We start from the raw sequence: 18,970 nt of genomic DNA, 5'->3' as shown, positions 1-18,970 counted from the left end.
GGGGAGAGAGGAGAAATCAATGGACATGGATGGATGGATGAATGGAGGGGAGGGCAGGGGAAAGAGGAGAGTTGCTGGGCATGGATGGATGGAGGGGAGGGAAGATAGGAAGGAGATGCACATGGAACATGGATGGAGGGGAGGGAAGAGAGGAGAAATCTGGACATGGATGGAGTGGGGGGCAGGGAAGAGAGGAGAAATGCTGGACATGGATGGAGGGGAGAGAAGACAGAGGAAGTAAATGCACATGAATGGAGGGGAGGGGAGTGAGAAGAAATGCTGAATATGGATGGAGGGGAAACTGCTGAATTTAAGGGCTGGATCGGAACGCTTTGAGGGCAGATGCTGCAACTGGAGGAAGGATAGAAACAGGACTGCAGATGGTAGACAGAACACATAAGGACACAGGAGGATGGTGGACATGGTGAGTGAAAAAATATCAAATGGAAAGAAGACACCATAAAACAGAAGACACTGGGACCAAAGCGAATAGAAAAACTAAATGCTCAGACAAGAAAGGTAGAAAAAAATATTTTATTCAGAATTTATTAATTGGAATATGTCAGCTTTTGGAAATGTGCCTCTGTGATATTTTGCACCTAAGTTTCAATTTCTCTAGCATTGCTGCATGCTGAGTCTGACTTCTTGAGGTAACTTTCCAGTTCAGTATTTTGCCTTCATATCTTTTGATTTCTAGTTCCTTGTGTCATATCTGTTGTCATGTGTTTTTCATGTGTGATCTAGGTGCAGTATTCTGCTAGTGTGTACTATTTGCAGCCCTTTTTGTTTTTTTCACTAGATAGTGTATTAGTGTTTTAGAGCCTGGTGTAATTACAGTGCTGCCTTTCCACGCATAAGGTTGTAGCTCGTCCTATCCTTGGAATTAGTGCTGTTATGGTTTGGTAAGGTTCTGAGTATGTTTTTGCACAAGTCTATGTATAGTGTTTTGCAGTAGAGAGATTGTGTGTTTGCCTTACTAAGGTGACATCAACACTTTAAATTAATTTTAGTTTGTTATAACATCAGACATGGTTTTATAATATTTTGGAGGATCTGATGTTGAATTGTTAAAGGTATCAATTGTGATTATTTTACTTTTATTTATTTTTTTTCTGTGTGTTGTCAGACAATTATGGATGTAAGCCCCACCCCTGGCACCACCTCTAACCCCACCCCCTTTAGCCTCCCCAAACAGTTGGGCCACCGACCGCCTATGGCCATGGGTGGAGCAAATGCTAGACAGAGAGTTGCATGGGGACAGAAATTTCACCCATCCCCATTGGAATATAAACTGTACCTGTAAAGATCCATTGCATCCTCACCCATCCCCACAATTAATCTCTTCTAATCGGAACTGTACCCGTAGGAGTCAACACTATTATTTACTTGCTTGCAGCCCTCTGTTTCCTCCCAACCCCAACAGCCTCCCGTGTTGTTTTGGATGGTATTCACTATTTATTTGTTGCATTTTGTATCCCACATTTTCCCACCTATTTGCAGGCTCAATGTGGCTTACATTATTCCGTGATGGAGATCGCCATTTCCGGAATGACAAATACAAAGTGGTATTGCATTAAAGTTCATAAGTGACAGAGTAGATTAAGCAGTCATGTATAGAGAATTCATTTTCGGAATAAGAAATAAAGTGGTATTGCATTAAAGTTCATTAGTGACAAAGTGAATGAAGTAGTTGATTGTAGAGAGTTTGATTTTGTCCAGTTCTGGTATAGGTTTCATTGTCTGGTATTTAGGATGGATCATTGTGGTACGTCTTATTGAACAGGTTGTTTTTTTAGTGATTTTCGGAAGTTTGTTAGGTCGTGCATTGTTTTTATGGCGGTTGGTAGTGCATTCCATAGTTGTGTGCTTATGTAGAAGCTGGATGCATATGTTAATTTATATTTTAGTCCTTTGCAGCTGGGGTAGTGGAGATTCCGGAATGTGCGTGCTGACCTTTTTGTGTTCCTGGGTGGTAGGTCTATGAGGTCTGACATGTAGACTATTCAATTAATGAGTGTTCTAAACCTTAGTCTGGTATTCCAACTGCCTCTCTGGGCATTCCGAGTCATATTCCGACACTGTCAATTAAAATGTTCTATTACGTATTGTGTTGGCATTGTAAGTATGCCATACTTTGTATTGTGATTTGAATGTTTTTACTGCTGTAATTGTCTATTGCTCATGTTTGATTTATTCCTATTGTACAATGCCTTGAGTGAATTCCTTCAAAAAGGCGGTAAATAAATCCAAATAAATAAATACTATTCTGGTGCTCCAATTGCCTCTCTCAGTGTATTCCAAACCTTATTCTGGAATCACAGATTTTGACTATACTTCTGCAGGAATCCCATAGCAACTTCCTCCATACCTATGGGAATCCCGCGCATTCCACGGCATTCTTGTAATCCTCGTTCTTGACCAGCTCTCTAATGGTGGATCCAGAGGAGAGGGAGACAGAGGCATAGCCAGACCTCACCGTGGGGGGGGGGGGGGGGGGGGCAGAGCCTGAGGTTGGGGGCACATTTTGAGTGCCGTCACGCCTCGGCCCCCACCGTGCACAGGAGCAAGAAGAAAGAAAAGCAGGGGGCAGGCAGTGAATGTGGCTGCGCCAGAGACTGCTGAGCGTCAGTGTGCACAAGAGGATCAAGAAGAAAGAAGAGCAGGGGGCAGACAGCAAACGCAGCTGCGTCAGAGATCGCGCTGAAGACGACTTCGGCTGGTGGGGGTTGGGGACCCCCGCCAGCCAAACCAGGGGTACTCCGGACGAAATTTACGGGGTCCCATGCCGTGGCCCCCACATAGCTATGCCCCTGGAGGGAGCATGTCAGTCACAGCTCAGGTGCTCTAGGTGGGCCTGTGCCCACCCATGGCTAGGCCACCAGTGTGCCACTCTAGTGTGAGGCATGACAGAAGCGACTCGGCAATCCAGGTTCTTGCCAGTGTGCAGCGTGAATCGCCCGTACCTCGGCAGGAACTCTGTGTAGAAGAAAACAACAACAACAAAAGTTTCCTATTTAGTACTGAGCAGTTGGCGCTTCGATGAGTGGAGGGTCAGCCGGCTAAAACACTGTTTTCCGGAAACTGGAGCGGATGGGGGGGGGGGGGGGGGGGGGGGGAGGGAACCCGCGCCCCTGAATGGCACAGAGTGCAGGGAGGCGGGGGGAGTAGCATTAGAAACATCTCAGTAATCATCAATAGCGCTTTCAGTCAGTGGAAGCTGCCACTGCAGGACAGAAAGACTGCCCTTTCCCAGCCGCCGCTTGTTCTCCTCCGTGACTCAATAGAACGTCGCCAAAGAGGGGAACAGAATGCGGCGGTCCAGGGCGCGAGGCCAGGGATTCAGCGTGCACTGAGGAGCTCGCGCCAGCCCAGGAGCCGGCTGGAGGCGGGGCGGGGGTTCTGGTCTTTAGAGCGCGTTATATTCACCCTCCCCAGTCCCCACCTCCTTTGAAACCACACACAGCTTTTTCAGTAGCCAGGAGGACGGAGCTGACCTCCTCTTCACCTGCTCTCCTTGTAAGTACTTTTTTTTTTTTTTTTTTTTTTAAGTGGGGGAGACGGTTTCTAGTTTTCCGAAGCAGGGGCAAGTTGAGTGAGACGGAGGACAGAGGTGGTTCTGCAGTGAATTTTCTCTACGGGTCATTTTTTATCTTTGAGAAGAAGGTCACTCACGTTGAAGTTGTGCTGAGCGGCTGTGGGAAAGTTGGACTCCGTGGGCTGTAACGATTACATTGTGCGTTTTTACTGCCCATCTTATCCTGCTCGTTGGCATCACAGTTGGATTAAGCTGCACCAATTTTTCTGGAGGGTTTTTTTTTTAAAATTTCTAATCTGAAGAGCTCAATGCTTTTTCTTGTACCGGGAGAGGAAAGGATGCAATGGAAGATGACGGCTTCCTATTCTAGTCTCGCACCATAACGGGGTAAGATTAATTGCCCATCAGTGCTCTGGGAAATAAGTCTTTGCATGGGGCTCTTCTCTCCCTCCTGTGCTAAGAGTTCGTTATGCGCACTTCAGTTAATTTCAAACTGGTTATTTGGCTTTTCATATGATGCTTTTCTTCATAACGTGATAATGCTGGAAAGAACGTTTGCATTTAGGTTTATGCACCAGAATAGCCAGTTAGTTCCTGCGGGCTGCGATCACCTCGCTTATGCCAGTGACAGTGCGACAAGTACTCTATTTGGGATACACTAAAGGAAGCCTCATTAGAGCAGTCTGTTAAAAAATATATGGTATTTCATTCAATGTTGTCAATAGAAATAAAACAAAATAAAACATGGAATAGAAAATAAGATGATACCTTTTTTATTGGACATAACTGAATACATTTCTTGATTACCTTTAAAAGTGGACTAACACGGCTACCACACCTCTCTATTCAATGTTGTGAAACTACTGTGTGTACACATATAGGACTTTTTTTTTCCAAAATTTGTTACTGGATAACAAGTGGGGGATTTTGTTAAATTCGTTGTAGCGTTCCCTACCTTACCCTGAGCATTGTAGATTAGTGTGTCCTGTAGGTTGCTTGGCCATTCTATGAACTTTACATAAAGGATCTACCTAATACATATTGTTGGTTTTGCTGCTATGTATAGTTAGGAGGCCTTTCACTAAGCTGCGCTATTGGATTTAGCTAAGCCCATAGGTATAAAATGGACTTCTTCGCATTTACCTCCAGATCCACGCCGATTCTGTAACAATGTGCGTAATTTAACAAGCTAATGAGCACTGATAACAGCACTTAACAAGCAATAATGAGCACTAATTGGCACTGATTAGAATTTACATGCACTACTTGCTAAGTGTATTCTATAACAAAGTGTGCCAAACTTCTAACGTGCGCAGGCAAAAAGTTATGGCAGGGAAATGGGCATATAGTGGGCATTCTAAAATTTACCTGTGTAGTTATAGAATACGGCTTAGTATGCATAAATCTACATACCAGGATTTATGGCACATTTCCATTGCTGTAAATGGATGTGTGTAGTTTTAGGCGCTGAGATATCACCTAAGTGTATTCTATAATCGGCCGCCGATTACAGAATATGTTTAGTCAGCGCTGATTTCAGCACAATTTCGCCTCCTTTTTTACTAAGGTGCATGCAAAATCCATTAGCGCACCTTAGTAATAGGACTACTTAGTTATTACATTACATTAAAACGCGTATATTCCACGATTACCTGCTTGGTTCATTGCTGATCACAATCAATTACTAGGCATCCCTAGGAAGATTTAAATAACCTCTGTACAAACTCTGAAAATACACAGTTATCCAAGCATAATATAAACCACATAACCAGTTACTGTTTGTCTAACAGTTATCAATAGAAATCAAACAAAATAAAACATGGAAAAGAAAATAAGATGATACCTTTTTATTGGACATAACTTAATACATTTCTTGATTAGCTTTCGAAGGTTGCCCTTCTTCGTCAGATCGGAAATAAGCAAATGTGCTAGCTGACTGTATATAAGTGAAAACATTGACAGGGTGGGAGGATGGGGGTGGGTAGGAGGTATGCATGGGGACATCAAAGCATATCATTGATATTCTAACAGGATAGGTGTGGATAGGTGAGGGGAGGGTGATCAACAGAGAAATATAGCTTTATGGTTTATAATGGGCTAGGAACCCCAGATCCTTGTTAAGTCCTTTCTGTTGGGTGTTAAAATATTCAATCATTCTGACTTCAAAGGTCTTACCTTCTTGTATGGTTTTAAAGTTACCTTTCAGGATTCTCACTGTGAAGTCACTGGTACAGTGTCCTGGTCCTGTAAAATGCTGGCCAACAGGGGTGGGAGCCCTACTGGCACCAGTATTGTTCATGTGATGTCTATGTAAATTGAATCTATGTAAATTGTCTAACACAAACTTCTTGAATAAATACGTCATCAGTGCTTTTCTGAACATCATATAATCGCTGTTCGATCTTATAGCTTGAGGTAGTGCATTCCAAATTAAAGGTGCTTGATAGGCTTATGTTAACTGTTTAAAATGCTTTACCTTTTTAGCATTTAGAAATTGTTCTTCATGCCTGTTGTTTGAATGTGTGCTTATATAAACGTTTTCAGTGGAATAAAGGTGTAATTGGGATCCGTATAAATTAATGTTCTAGTAGTAAAACCTGTAGGACCATATGATCAGAAAGTTAGGGATGGAGCAAAGATTCCAATCTTAGGCCCAGATGCATCAACCATACGTAAAAAAAAATCTAAAACGTAAAAGTGCTTACCAAATTTGAAAAAACGAAGAATGCACCAAAAAAACAAGTCACACACGTTCAGTGCCGTATTGTAAAGTACAATGCATTACAGATTCATTAAACTGTTGTAATCCCCGTCGGTAATCGGCCCCTAAAGCATGCGCCGAGCAGCCAAGCGAAGCTGGCTGCTCTGCGCATGCCACAAACATCAAAACAACAACCACCAAAAAAACCCACAAACACGTGGCTCCCCGCTTCCCCCTGCTTAAAATATAAAATCAAACCAAAAATTAAAAAAGGATCGGGAGGGGGCAAAGGCGCTCGTCAGGAGCGTCCTATATGGACGGCCTTGCCCCCCCCCCCGAGGTCTCTGTGTGAAGGTGTTACATGGGCAAGAACATGTAGGTAACTTATGTCAGAGGAGGGCGGGCCCAGGAAGAACTGAGGGACGTCGGAGGAGGCCTCACTGATCGCCGATCAGCTGTTCTTGCCCGTGCAGCGCCTTCACACAGAGGTGAGAGGTGCTGCTCGGGCTGGTAAGGCGGAAGGAGGGTCCGGTGGGGGGGGGGGGGAGCGGCGGCGACGACCTCAAGGGGCGGGGCACAGGGCGGAGGATGGCGGGAGGCAGAGGTGTGGGAGGAGAAAGAGAGAGGAAGGGAGGGGGACCGGGGCTGCTAAACTTTTGATTTTTTATTTAATACAGGTTTATTGCTGAGACGTTCCGCAATAAATAAAAATAATTTGAATTTTTTCACAGAGGGGGCATGTGGGGGGGGGGGTGGCAGAGAGTGAGCAATTCTGCACTAATCAGTTAGCACATCTGCATTATCATGCATTAACTGATTAGAATAGGATTAGCATGTGAGCCCTTACTGCCTACAAACAGGTGGCGGTAAGGGCTGATTTGCTCATTTTTGTTAATTGCCGCAATCTAATGGCAACATTAGCACATGGCTGTTAATTCAGAAAATCGTTCATTTTCTGACTCTGCTATAAATGGCCTTAGCAAGTGGGAAAGGGGAGGGGAGATGGGACTTGACTTGATATACCACCTTTCTGAGGTTTTGGCAACTACATTCATGGCTAGTCTTTCTACTCTGATCTCATCCCATGGTTTTCAGTATCGTCTTTACGCTCATGACTCCCAGATCTACCTCCACACCAGAAATCTCAGCCGAAATCCAGGCCAAAGTATCAGCCTGCCTGTCTGACATTGCTGCCTGGATGTCTCAGCGCCATCTGAAACTAAACATGACCAAGACTGAGCTTCTTATCTTTCCCCCTAAACCAACCTCTCCTCCTCCCCCATTCTCTATTTCTGTGGATAACACTCTCATCTTTCCTGTCTAATCAGCTCGTAACTTTGGAGTCATCTTCGACTCCTCCCTCTCCTTCTCTGCACATATTCAGCAGACTGCTAAAACCTGTCGTTTCTTTCTCTACTATCACCAAAAGTCGCCCTTTCCTTTCTGAGCACACTACCAGAACCCTCATCCACACTCTTATCACCTCTCGCTTAGACTATTGCAACTTGCTTCTCACAGGTCTCCCACTTAGCCATCTCTCTCCTCTTCATTCTGTTCAAAATTCTGCTGCATGACTAATATTCCACCAGTGTTGTTATGCTCATATTAGCCCTCTCCTCAAGTCACTTCACTGGCTTCCTATCCATTTCTGCATACAGTTCAAACTCCTCTTATTGGCTTACAAGTGCATTCACTCTGCTGCTCCTCAGTACCTCTCCACTCTCATATCCCCCTACACTCCTCCCCGGGAACTCCGTTCACTGGGTAAATCTCTCTTATCTGCACCCTTCTCCTCCACCGCTAACCCCAGACTCTGTTCCTTTTATCTTGCTGCACCATATGCCTGGAATAGACTTCCTGAGCCGGTTCGTCAAGCTCCATCTTTGGCCGTCTTCAAATCAAAGCTAAAAGCCCACCTTTTTGATGCTGCTTTTAACTCCTAACCCTTATTCACTTGTTCAGAACCCTTATTTTATCATCCTCACTTTAATATTCCCTTATCTCTTGTTTGTCCTGTTTGTCTGTCCTAATTAGATTGTAAGCTCTGTTGAGCAGGGACTGTCTCTTCATGTTCAACTGTACAGCGCTGCGTACGTCTAGTAGCGCTTTAGAAATGATAATTAGTAGTTTATGAAAATACATTTGTGACCCCCTGCAGTGGGAATGTCAACCTCCTTGTTCTTCATTATACGGCTCCAGTTGGCTCTAATTGTGGCTTTCTACCTCTCTTCCCCAGCACATACACTTTCCTACCTTCTGTGCAGGCTTGCAACTGGTGCTGCTTTCAACTCCCATGCTGTTCTCAAAAGATTTGGGTGGTCTTTTACAAAGCCGTGCTAGTGTTTTTAGCACACGCTAAACACTACAGACGCCCATAGGAATATATGGGCATGTCTAGTGTTTAGAGCTTGCTTATTTTTAGCACACACCAAAAACACTACACTGTGTAACTTGGACTCACTGAGAGCCATGTGGTGCTGGAAGAAAGCAGAACTGTGGTTCCACAAACAGTTAAATCTTTGGAGAAGGTTAGTAGGGGATTAGCAAATTGGGGCTTTTGGCTTGGAGAGAAAAAATATGGACACAGTATAATGGGGCTCACTAGTGGAAGAAGCAGGTATGTTGGAGGGTTGTGTGGCAGGTGTGCAAGAGAGAGAATTGTGGCAGCTGTTGTGAGTGCACCTGAGCAGCCACACCAGCTGTATTGATGGACAGGGAGGGACTCTCTCTTCTATTTGCCCAACACACTTGCTTCTTTAATAGTGCTAGCTCTTGGACTAGTTTTTTTTTTTGTTTTGCCAGAGTGGCCCCCACTTGGAAAATAGTTGAGATTACTGATGTAGAGTGACTGCTTAAATTAAGAAAAATATTAATAATCATTCATGAAGCTTGTATAAAAGCTGAAGACTGTCTTAATACTAGGATTTATACTCAACAAGGCTGGTTTACCTTCTGACTTGGCTGACGTGAATACAGAAGAACAAAAGTTCTCACAGTTGTAAAGACACAACACACACAGCAAAGGTGACTCAAAAAATGATGAGACGATGTTCCAAAAGTCAAATTTTTATTAACATCCAAGAATGAACATGATATATATATATATATATATATATATATATATATATATATATATATATATAGCATTTGTACCCCGCTCTTGCCCGCTCGGTAGCGGGTTCAGTGCGGCTTACAATGTATGTGTACAAAGTATAACAGAGGTAACACAATGTGTGGGTACAAAGTAGCCCAGAAGTAGCATAATGTATGTATGGGTACAAAGTATCACGTAGATAACACAATTGTATAGAGAAGGATAAGAGGGAGAGATGTGAGGGGGAAAGAGAGAGTTATGGTTAATGTTAGTGGTGTGGATTTGGTTCGTGAATTAAGTTGGGTCGTTTGGGTAGGCTTGTTTGAAGAGGTATGTTTTCAGCAGTTTTCAGATGTATCTTGGTATGGCGTTCCAGAGTTGGCTGCCTATGACGGAGAAGTTGGATGCATAGTAGGTTTTGTATTTGAGACCTTTGCAGTTGGGAAGGTGAAGATTGAGGTATGTACGAGAAGATTTGGACCCATTCCTGGCTGGCAGGTCAGTTAGATTGGTCATGTAACTTGGGGATTCTCCATGGATGGATCTTGTGGATCAGTGTGTGGACTTTGAAGATTATACGCTCTTTGATAGGGAGCCAGTGAAGTTTTTCACGGAGTGGTGTTGCACTTTCAAATCGTGATTTACCAAATATAAGTCTGGCTGCTGTGTTTTGGGCGGTTTGGAGTTTTTTCAGGATTTGGGCTTTGCAACCAATGAAGATGCTGTTGCATTAGTCACGTGGGTGAGTTCTGTGGATTGTACCAAGTTACGGAAAGTTGCTTGGGGGGAGGAAAGGTTTTATTCTTTTCAGTATCCACATCATGTAAATCAAAAACATAGTAGAGAACATCCATTATTGTATAGACAGAGGTATATGGGAATAATGACTCCAAAAGGTGATGGCTTGATCAATAAGGATTAACCACAAATTTTTACATCAAAATAAAATCCAAACACGTATCTCCTAAATATTTAGGTAATTGAACATAGTGAACTTTGCTACCTACAAACTAATTCATATCCTACAAACATAATATTAAAAATGTTAAATAATCAATGTAAATAAAGCACATACTACTACTACTACTATTTAACATTTCTAAAGCGCTACCAGGGTTACGTAGCGCTGTACAATCTAACAAAGGACAGTCCCTGCTCAAAGGAGCTTACAATCTAAAGAACAAAAAAGTGCAGTCAATCAAATTGGGGGCAGTCTAGATTTCCTGGATAGAGGTACAATGGTATACACATGGACAACTGAATGAATTATACTATTGCACGTATTAGTAAGGGAAAGGGGGAAATGGGACTTGATATACTGCCTTTCTGAGGTTTTTGCAACTACATTCAAAGCGGTTTACATATATTCAGGTATTTATTTTGTACCAGGGGCAATGGAGGGTTAAGTGACTTGCCCAGAGTCACAAGGAGCTGCAGTGAGAATCGAACTCGGTTCCCCAGGATCAAAGTCCACTGCACTAACCACTAGGCTACTCCTGGTACCTTCTAAAGCAGTGTTTCCCAAGTCTGATCCTCAAGTACCCCTTTCCAGTCAGGCTTCCAGGATTTCCACAATGAATATGTATGCACGAAATTTGCATGTAATGGAGGCAGTATATGCAAATCAGTTTCCTGCATATTCATTGTGGATATCCCGAACACCTGACTGGCAAGGGGTACTCCAGGACTGCATTTGGGAAACACTGTTCTACAACATGTTCATTCAGCTACGTGACTGATGCCTAGAGCAGGATCGGAGGCTGCTTGCTCAGCTCCTCCATTTCCCCACCAAATTAATCACATATCCTCCATATTTTTTTGCAAGAAACGAGTAATAAGGTTTCTTCTCTTTCATAACATCACATTTTACGAGAAAGGGAGACAAGATGGCCGATCAGAGCAGACGCAGGTGCCTGAGCTCCTGACTTACCAGGCCCTTACCAGGAACCTTGTTAGGAGGTTCGTTTCCCCATGCAGGACATGGGGAAGCGGAAAGGAAAACCCAGGGCGTCGGCCTCCTTACTCCCTGGGAGTGTTCCCCCCTCGCGACAAATGGTTCTGGAACAATTCGGGATTCAGCCATTGATCATGCGGCAACCCGCTTCAGAATGCTCCGTAATAACATCGCCGGAGACCAGCGAGGAGGCAGTTTCGCTTAGTCTGCCTGGGAACATCACTCCTCAACAAACCGGGAAGTAGAGTGACCCTGACGGTGAGAGCGGATGGGACGTCCGAAGTGGTCGATACCTTGCTGCCCTCAGGAGGCATCGACGGTGGTCTTTCCCCAATTGGAGCGGAACAACAAAGGGGTTTGGTAACTTCTACCCCTTCTCCGGTGGGAGCTACTCCGGTACTATTGGAGGTAAAAAAAAACCAACAGTAGTGACTTTATACGCCCTATGGGATGTTATCCAGGGAATGAACGTTCTGCTTTCTCAGGTAACACGTGATTTTTCTCAAGATATTGATAAATTAAAACAGAAGCAAAATCAGCTTGTGGATCATTTTCAAACCCAAGAAGTGCAAATTGAATCTTTGAGAACTGAACTTTCCACTTTAAAAAATTTCATGGGAAATGTGGCGAAGGACAGAGAGATTATGGCATGTAAGCTAGAATTTCTTGAGAATCAGGGGGAAAAATAATTTGCGTTTTATTAATTTTCCCAAGTCGCCATTAATCCCAGCTATGGACATGTTGAGAAAATACTTTAAAGAGATTCTGGGTATACCAGCAGTGGGATTCCCGCCCATTACCCGAACAGTGTACATAACTGGGAGAATAGTGAACCCCCTGAATCCTCAAGCACAGCAACCAGAACTTCATATCACAGAGTTTCTAGAAAACTCATTGGAATTAATTACAGAAAGAACTACTCTTATTGTTTCATTCGCACTGGAAATGGACAAAACAAATATCTTTAAGCTTTATTTTAAATGTTTGAATTGTAAATTTCTTGGGCAAACCATTTGAATTTTTCCCGATTTGAACAGGGAGACTCAAGCCCATCGGCGAGAGTTTCTCGGTTTAAAATCAAGAACTCTAGCTTTGTGAGGATTGTTTAAATTAGTTTTTCAGTGTCGTTGCATAATAATACTGAACTCTGTTACATATATGTTCAAGGATCCCAAGAAATTGAAGGAATTTTTGATTTCAAAAGAAAGTGTAGAAAGTTCGACCTAGGTAGCCCAATAAGGTGTCAAACTCGCTGAAGTCTGGCTGCGGATTGCCTTTTTGATCCTGCTCATTTTATGTTTTCTTTTTCTTAATATTATTTTTTATTTACCTTGTATCTTGTCTTAAGTTGTTGTCTAAATGAATCTAATTTTTTTTCCATTAAGCTGTGAAATTATATATTTCTGTATCCAACATTTATTAATAGATGGATGTTAAATATATAATAAAAAAAAAAATAATAATAATAACATCACGTTTTATTCTTATAGCCTGCAATACCTAGTGGTTTGATGTGGGTTACAAAAAAGAAGAAACTGAACAACTCAGGAAATACGAAAATTCTAAAACAAATATGTCTTCAATAAGGGTCTAACATTAATATAACTTGAAGATTGCATTATTAAAAAAGAGAGATCTTTTCCCAATTTTGCAGCTTGATAGGCACCAAATTACAGAGGTTGCTCATGAACGTTTGGTTAATATGAATTTGGAGTTTGATGCACAGCAACAGAGTGGGAACATTGGAAACTAGGGCTCAGAGTGCTGAGGCTCAGTGTTCAGCATATGGAATGCAAGTTGGACAATATGGAGGGCAGAGCCTGGCACAATAATCTGCGCCTGGTGGGTTCTTCTGAGTCCTTGAAGGATGATGATTTGGTGAAAACTCTAGAGACTTGACCAGTTAAATCTTTGCACTTGGCATCTCTTGAGGATCGTTTTAAACTGAATGGGCCAATCGAATGGGCTCTAGGATAGGTGGTCATGCACGTCCTAGGGTGGCTGTTTTTCATGTTTTGCAGCTGGAGCACAAGAGAGCTATCCTGCAAGCCTTGTGTGGTAGGCATTGTTTGGCTTATGATTGCTCTGCTCCCATTTGCATGGAGGCAAGTTGCCTATTGTTTATATGTATAAGTTGGACATTTTTTATATCAAATTGCATTGCCTATAGCAATTTACAGTGTTTGTGCTCTTAAGAAAGGCAGAAAGTGCCTTTGAGCTACAAATCTTAGTCTTCCTGCAGTGCTCTGTAATAGGCTTTTCCTGCGCACATGTCCCAGTTCCCTATGTCTTATGAAGCTTTTCTTTTTGGCTGGCCCTTGTCCCTGTGTATGCAGGGCTGTAGCCTACCCCTACTCTCTCCATTGAGAGATTGAGTGTCTGCAGCATACTTTTTCTAAGAACTGTAAGCTGACTTGTTGCATACTCCCTCTTCAAGCTACTGTAAAGTAACCAAGTTTTTACAGCATCCACTCTTCAGCCAGTGCTGCAAGCTCCCAGCTTGTCTCTGCAGTGAGAGAGAGAGAGAGAGAGAAAAGAGAGAGCTGATAGAGACAGACTCAAATCTGCAGGGCAGAGACAGATCCAGCAGGAGAAAATCATTCTCAGCACTGTGGAAATTCTAGTTGTGTAACACTCAGAAGAGCAATAGTACACCTTATTCACATTGCATCTTTATCGTTTTAGTCATCTGATAAAAGACCCAGTGTGTCAAGTGTCGTAGATTACAGGGCAAGCAACAAGACTAAAGAATGGCAGATTTGCCAGCAGACCAAATCAGTACTGAACCAACATTCACTTATGTGGGTCTCAGTGATGAAGCGTCTCAGTGATGGAATGTCCCAGTGATGAAATGTTCCGGTGATAGTGTCTCAGTGATGAAGTGCTCCAGTGATGAAATGTGTCAGTGATGAAGCATACTGGCAATTACACATTCCAATGATACAATGTCCCAGTGGTGAATTGTCTCAGTGATAAAGAGGCTTATTTTCAAAGCACTTAGCCTCCCAAAGTTCCATAGAAACCTATGGAACTTAGCCTCCCAAAGTGCTTTGAAAATATGCCTCTTTAAAGTATCCCAGTGTTGAAGTGTCTCTGTGATGAAATGCCCCAGTGTTGGATTGTCTCGGTGATGAAATATCCCAGTGATTAAGTCCTCGGTATCCTTCAAAAGATATACAAAAAACGTGCATTCAAACCCTAAGGGTTTTTGTTTATCTTTTGAAGTTGAATATTAAACAGTAAACGAGGGAAGGTTTTTTCAGCCAATGATGAGGAACAGATCTCATTGATCGCTTTTAGCTGTATAGACCGGTTGCTCTGGAGCTCCTTGAGGCTTTTTCCTTCCGTCAAACACTGCCTGCTCTATCTTCACATATATTTGCTTGCTTTACTAGTGGGTCATTTTTGGCATTTGTACTTAAGATTTTTGATTTAGTTGACTCCACATCCACTTTGGTTGTTATATAGTGGATCACATGATATGTTACATCAGAAATAATGTAATCACTGTAGGCTTGCATTCCCATCAGAACTGATGAGCTCCCACTCTCACTGTAAGCCTGCACTTACTTTAAAACTGTTGAGCTCCCACTTTTACAGCAGCCTACACATTTATTAAAACTGCCGAGCTCCTGTTTTCACAGTAGCCTACACTCTTATTAGAGCTGCTGAGCTCCAACCTTCATTGTAGCCTGCTCTTGGGGAAGGCTTTCCTCAGCCATCATCTACCATCTTTCACAAAATAATTTCAAACCAGGAAGAGATTGATGACACCAGCAAGCACTCCCACAATCGGCAGTCTGTTTCTGAGGCGTCGTGTCTCAGGCGTCATGCCGAAGGGGCATGCCAAAAGGGCACGTCCCTTTGTGAGTCCCTTCATGCGTCACTTCAAACTTTATCGAGTTGCGATCCCTCAGAAGAAGAAGGTCCCACATTCTAGTACCTAATAAGGTCTCCTATCCTCTTTGAACTTTAATGCAACTATTGAAGCATTGAAATCCACCCTACGCCCTCTAAACATTATTAGTATCTACAGTTCAGAGTCCTAGTCCACCTAGGAGGCTACACTGGACTTTCCTTTGCCACTACATTGCAACAAACCAATCAGAAAGTGTGCCGAGCAGTTAATATCACCTCCTGTTCCACTTTGAATGTGCCTATAACTGCTGATGCTTGTGCCCCTTCATTCACGACTTCGGCAGCATCTTCAGAAGGACTCTGAACCAGGTTTGTTAGTTGATACTCTTTGTGAGCAACTTTGAGAGTAACTTGACAAATACATTTCATTGACCAAAAAACTGACAGTCAACAATACAGAATATCAAAGTGCATCATTTCCTGCTACTTGGACTTCCACAGATGTCAGTGAATTTACTATTTGTTAACTCATTTATTATTATTATTTGTATCATTTGTTTCCCACATTTTCCCACCAATTTGCAGGTTCAATGTGGCTTACATTATGCCGTAATGGCGATCGCCATTTCCGGGTAGAGAATTACAAATGATATTACATTAAGGTGCATACATGGTAAAGTATAGTACAGTATGGTATTGCATAGAGGTTCCTGAGTGATAGTGTAAATTATAGCATAAGTTAGATAGTCAACTATAGAAAGTTCATTTCTGACATGAGAAATAAAGTGGTAGTGCATACTGCGTGATTTTCATTAGTAGTCATTAGGTTATCAGTCAGGTGTAGGAGTACGGTTTTGTCTAGTTCATGAGAAGTCTGTGGTTAGGATGGAGCGTTGTGGTATGCCTTCTTGAATAGGTCAGTTTTCAGTAGTTTTCTGAAGATTGTTAGGTCGTGCATTGTTTTTATGGTATTCGGTAGTGCGTTCCATATTTGTGTGGCTATGTAGGACATGGCCCTCCAGAGCCAGCCCAGCTTGGGCATAAGTAAATGATATGCAATCTGCTAGCCAATTGGAGATTGTGCATTTTCTGATGGCGACTCCCCTCCTGTTGGGATCAAAAGCAACAAACAACTGGGCAGACTGTCTGAAGGGCTTCTTCGTCCACTCTACATCAAAGGCCAATGCTCTCTTGCAGTCCAAGGTGTGGAAGCTGCTTTCGCCAGGGTGGGCATGAGGACTGGGAAAAAAAATGTTGGCAAGACAATCGACTGGTTTAGATGGAACTCCGACATCACCTTCAGCAGGAACTTAGGGTGCGTGCAGAGGACTACTCTGTTGTGATGAAATTTAGTATAAGGTGCATCCACTACTAGGGCCTGAAACTCACTGACCCTATGAGCTGAAGTAACAGCCACAAAGAAAATGACCTTCTAGGCCAGATGGCAGGAATTCAGTGGCTCAAAAAGAGCTTTCATTAGCTGGGTGAGAACGATGTTGAGATCCCATGACACTGGTGGAGGTTTGACAGGGGGCTTTGACAAAAGAAAACCTCTCATGAAGTGAACAACTAAAGGCTGTCCAGAGATAGGCTTACCTTCGATACGCCGATGATAAGCACTAATTGCACTGAGGTGAACCCTTACGGAGTTGGTCTTGAGACCAGACTTTGACAAGTGTAGAAGGTATTCAAGCAGGGTCTGTGTAGGACAAGAGAGAAGACCTAGGGTCCTGCTGTCACACCAGACAGCAAACCTCTTCCATTTGAAAGAGTAACACCTCTTTGCTGAGTCTTTCCTGGAAGCAAGCAAAACTCATGAGACACCCTCTGAAAGACCCAAGGAAGCGGATTCTAAGTTCTCAACATCCAGGCCATGACAGCCAGAGACCGGAGGCTGGGATGTAGAAGTGACCCCTAGTTCTGAGTGTATAATTAGTTTATTTCATACCCCTCTACGTTCTCATTATTTGACTCCTCACTCTAATTCAGGTCATTTTAACACTGTAGTCTGACACAGACAGTATTTCTTACCATTCCTTGTCTGTTTTGGTTTGCAAGAACTGATAGATACCTTCTAACATCACTAGGAATCAACATTGTGTCTTTTCACCATCTTTACCTCACATTATATTATGCAGTTACCAGAACAATAAATAATAAAAACACTTTTCTCAGTGCTGTATAATGAGTTTGCCAAAAATCTTATTATACTGCTTACTTTACTTACTCTTTCTATCAAGACACACAAGTAATTTCACTAATGCTTTTGGATTAATCTATAATATCCCTGTAATATACACTCCAAGGCACTATCTATATGGGCTATCTACCAGATACCAAAATAATCCTTTTACTTTAGAATCTCAATACCTGGTTCATAATACTCCAAACATCACACTTCCCACTAAGCGTCATAACAAATATTTTTCAAAACTTCATACAACAAACACATACTCACTACAGTTCCATTGTCAATTACTAATAAGCATTCCTACCTGCCCCTACCCATAGGTTATACCAGTGCTCGCTCGGTTGTCAACAAAACCAAAATCATTAAAGATTGGATAACCGAAGCTCAATTCAGTCTAGCCCTTATCTCCAAAACTTGGCTACATGCAAAAGATGATCCAGCAATCCTAGGCCTATATCCACCTGGATACTCCATTCTTCATTTCCCCAGAGTGAAAAAGAGAGGAGGTGCCATAGCTATTATTTATAAATCATTCCTCCAGGTTAAAACTATTACTGAATTTCAATCCCCTAACCTAGAAATTGTTGCCTGCTTTATAAAAGACCCTTTCCAAATCTATCTGCATCCTATTACTATATCGTCCTCCCAGTAGCTGGAACCTGGCCGAAGCCGAACTTACTGAATTTATATCCAAGATATGTGTCAATAATGACAATATCATTATGATTGGAGATATCAATTTACATCTTGAAAATGCTACTAATCTACATACTAAACAATACCTTGATTTCCTTAATGTCTGGCAATTATCACTCTTCATTGGCATGTCCTCCCACATCAAAGGACATCAGCTAGATTTATTAGCAACCAAATTTACAGACCCTATTAACTTTCACATATCTGAACCACAATGGTTCCCAATACCTCGGTCAGATCATAGCAGTCTTTCTTTCAAGCTAAACTGGAAAGAATCCACCTATTCATCTAAGCCTACTAACACATTGAATACCTTCAAAACCAGAGGTAAAATTGACCTCTCAAAAATTTGGTCAAACAAACAATTTGGTAACTTATTTTCCTCTAATCTGTCTACTAATTTAATCCAACAATGGAATGACACTTGCAAAACTGTTCTAGATGAACTTGCACCAATTGCAAACAAATCCCGACCAAAAATAGAAGTCATCTCCATGGTTTAACAAAGACCTCCTTCTACTGAAACAAAAATGTAGAAGACAAGAAAGAATTTGGATCAAAAACAAATCCAATGAACAATGGACTAATTGGAAAAAAAACTCCTAAAACCATATATAAGCATGATTATCAAAGCAAAACCCACTTACTATTCAAAACTTATAGGCAAAAAAAAACAGTTAAGCCACAAAAACTTTACACAGTAGTAAATAAGCTGTTGAATACATCCTGTAACTACTACAAATGAACCTACTCCAACAGCTGATCAATTGGCATCATATTTCAAGCAGAAAATAAAATCAGGCAAAAATTAAATAACTCCCTAACATCAATAGATCATTTTCTTAATCTATATGAGCCTTCACCACTATGTTCCCAAGAAGACAGAATCTGGTCAGCCTTTCACCCACTTACAACTGATCAAGTCAAATGCATTCTTCACA

Source organism: Microcaecilia unicolor, chromosome 2, assembly GCF_901765095.1.
Source record: "Microcaecilia unicolor chromosome 2, aMicUni1.1, whole genome shotgun sequence".
Lineage (NCBI taxonomy): Eukaryota > Metazoa > Chordata > Amphibia > Gymnophiona > Siphonopidae > Microcaecilia > Microcaecilia unicolor.
Note: the sequence above shows the minus strand (reverse complement) of the source record.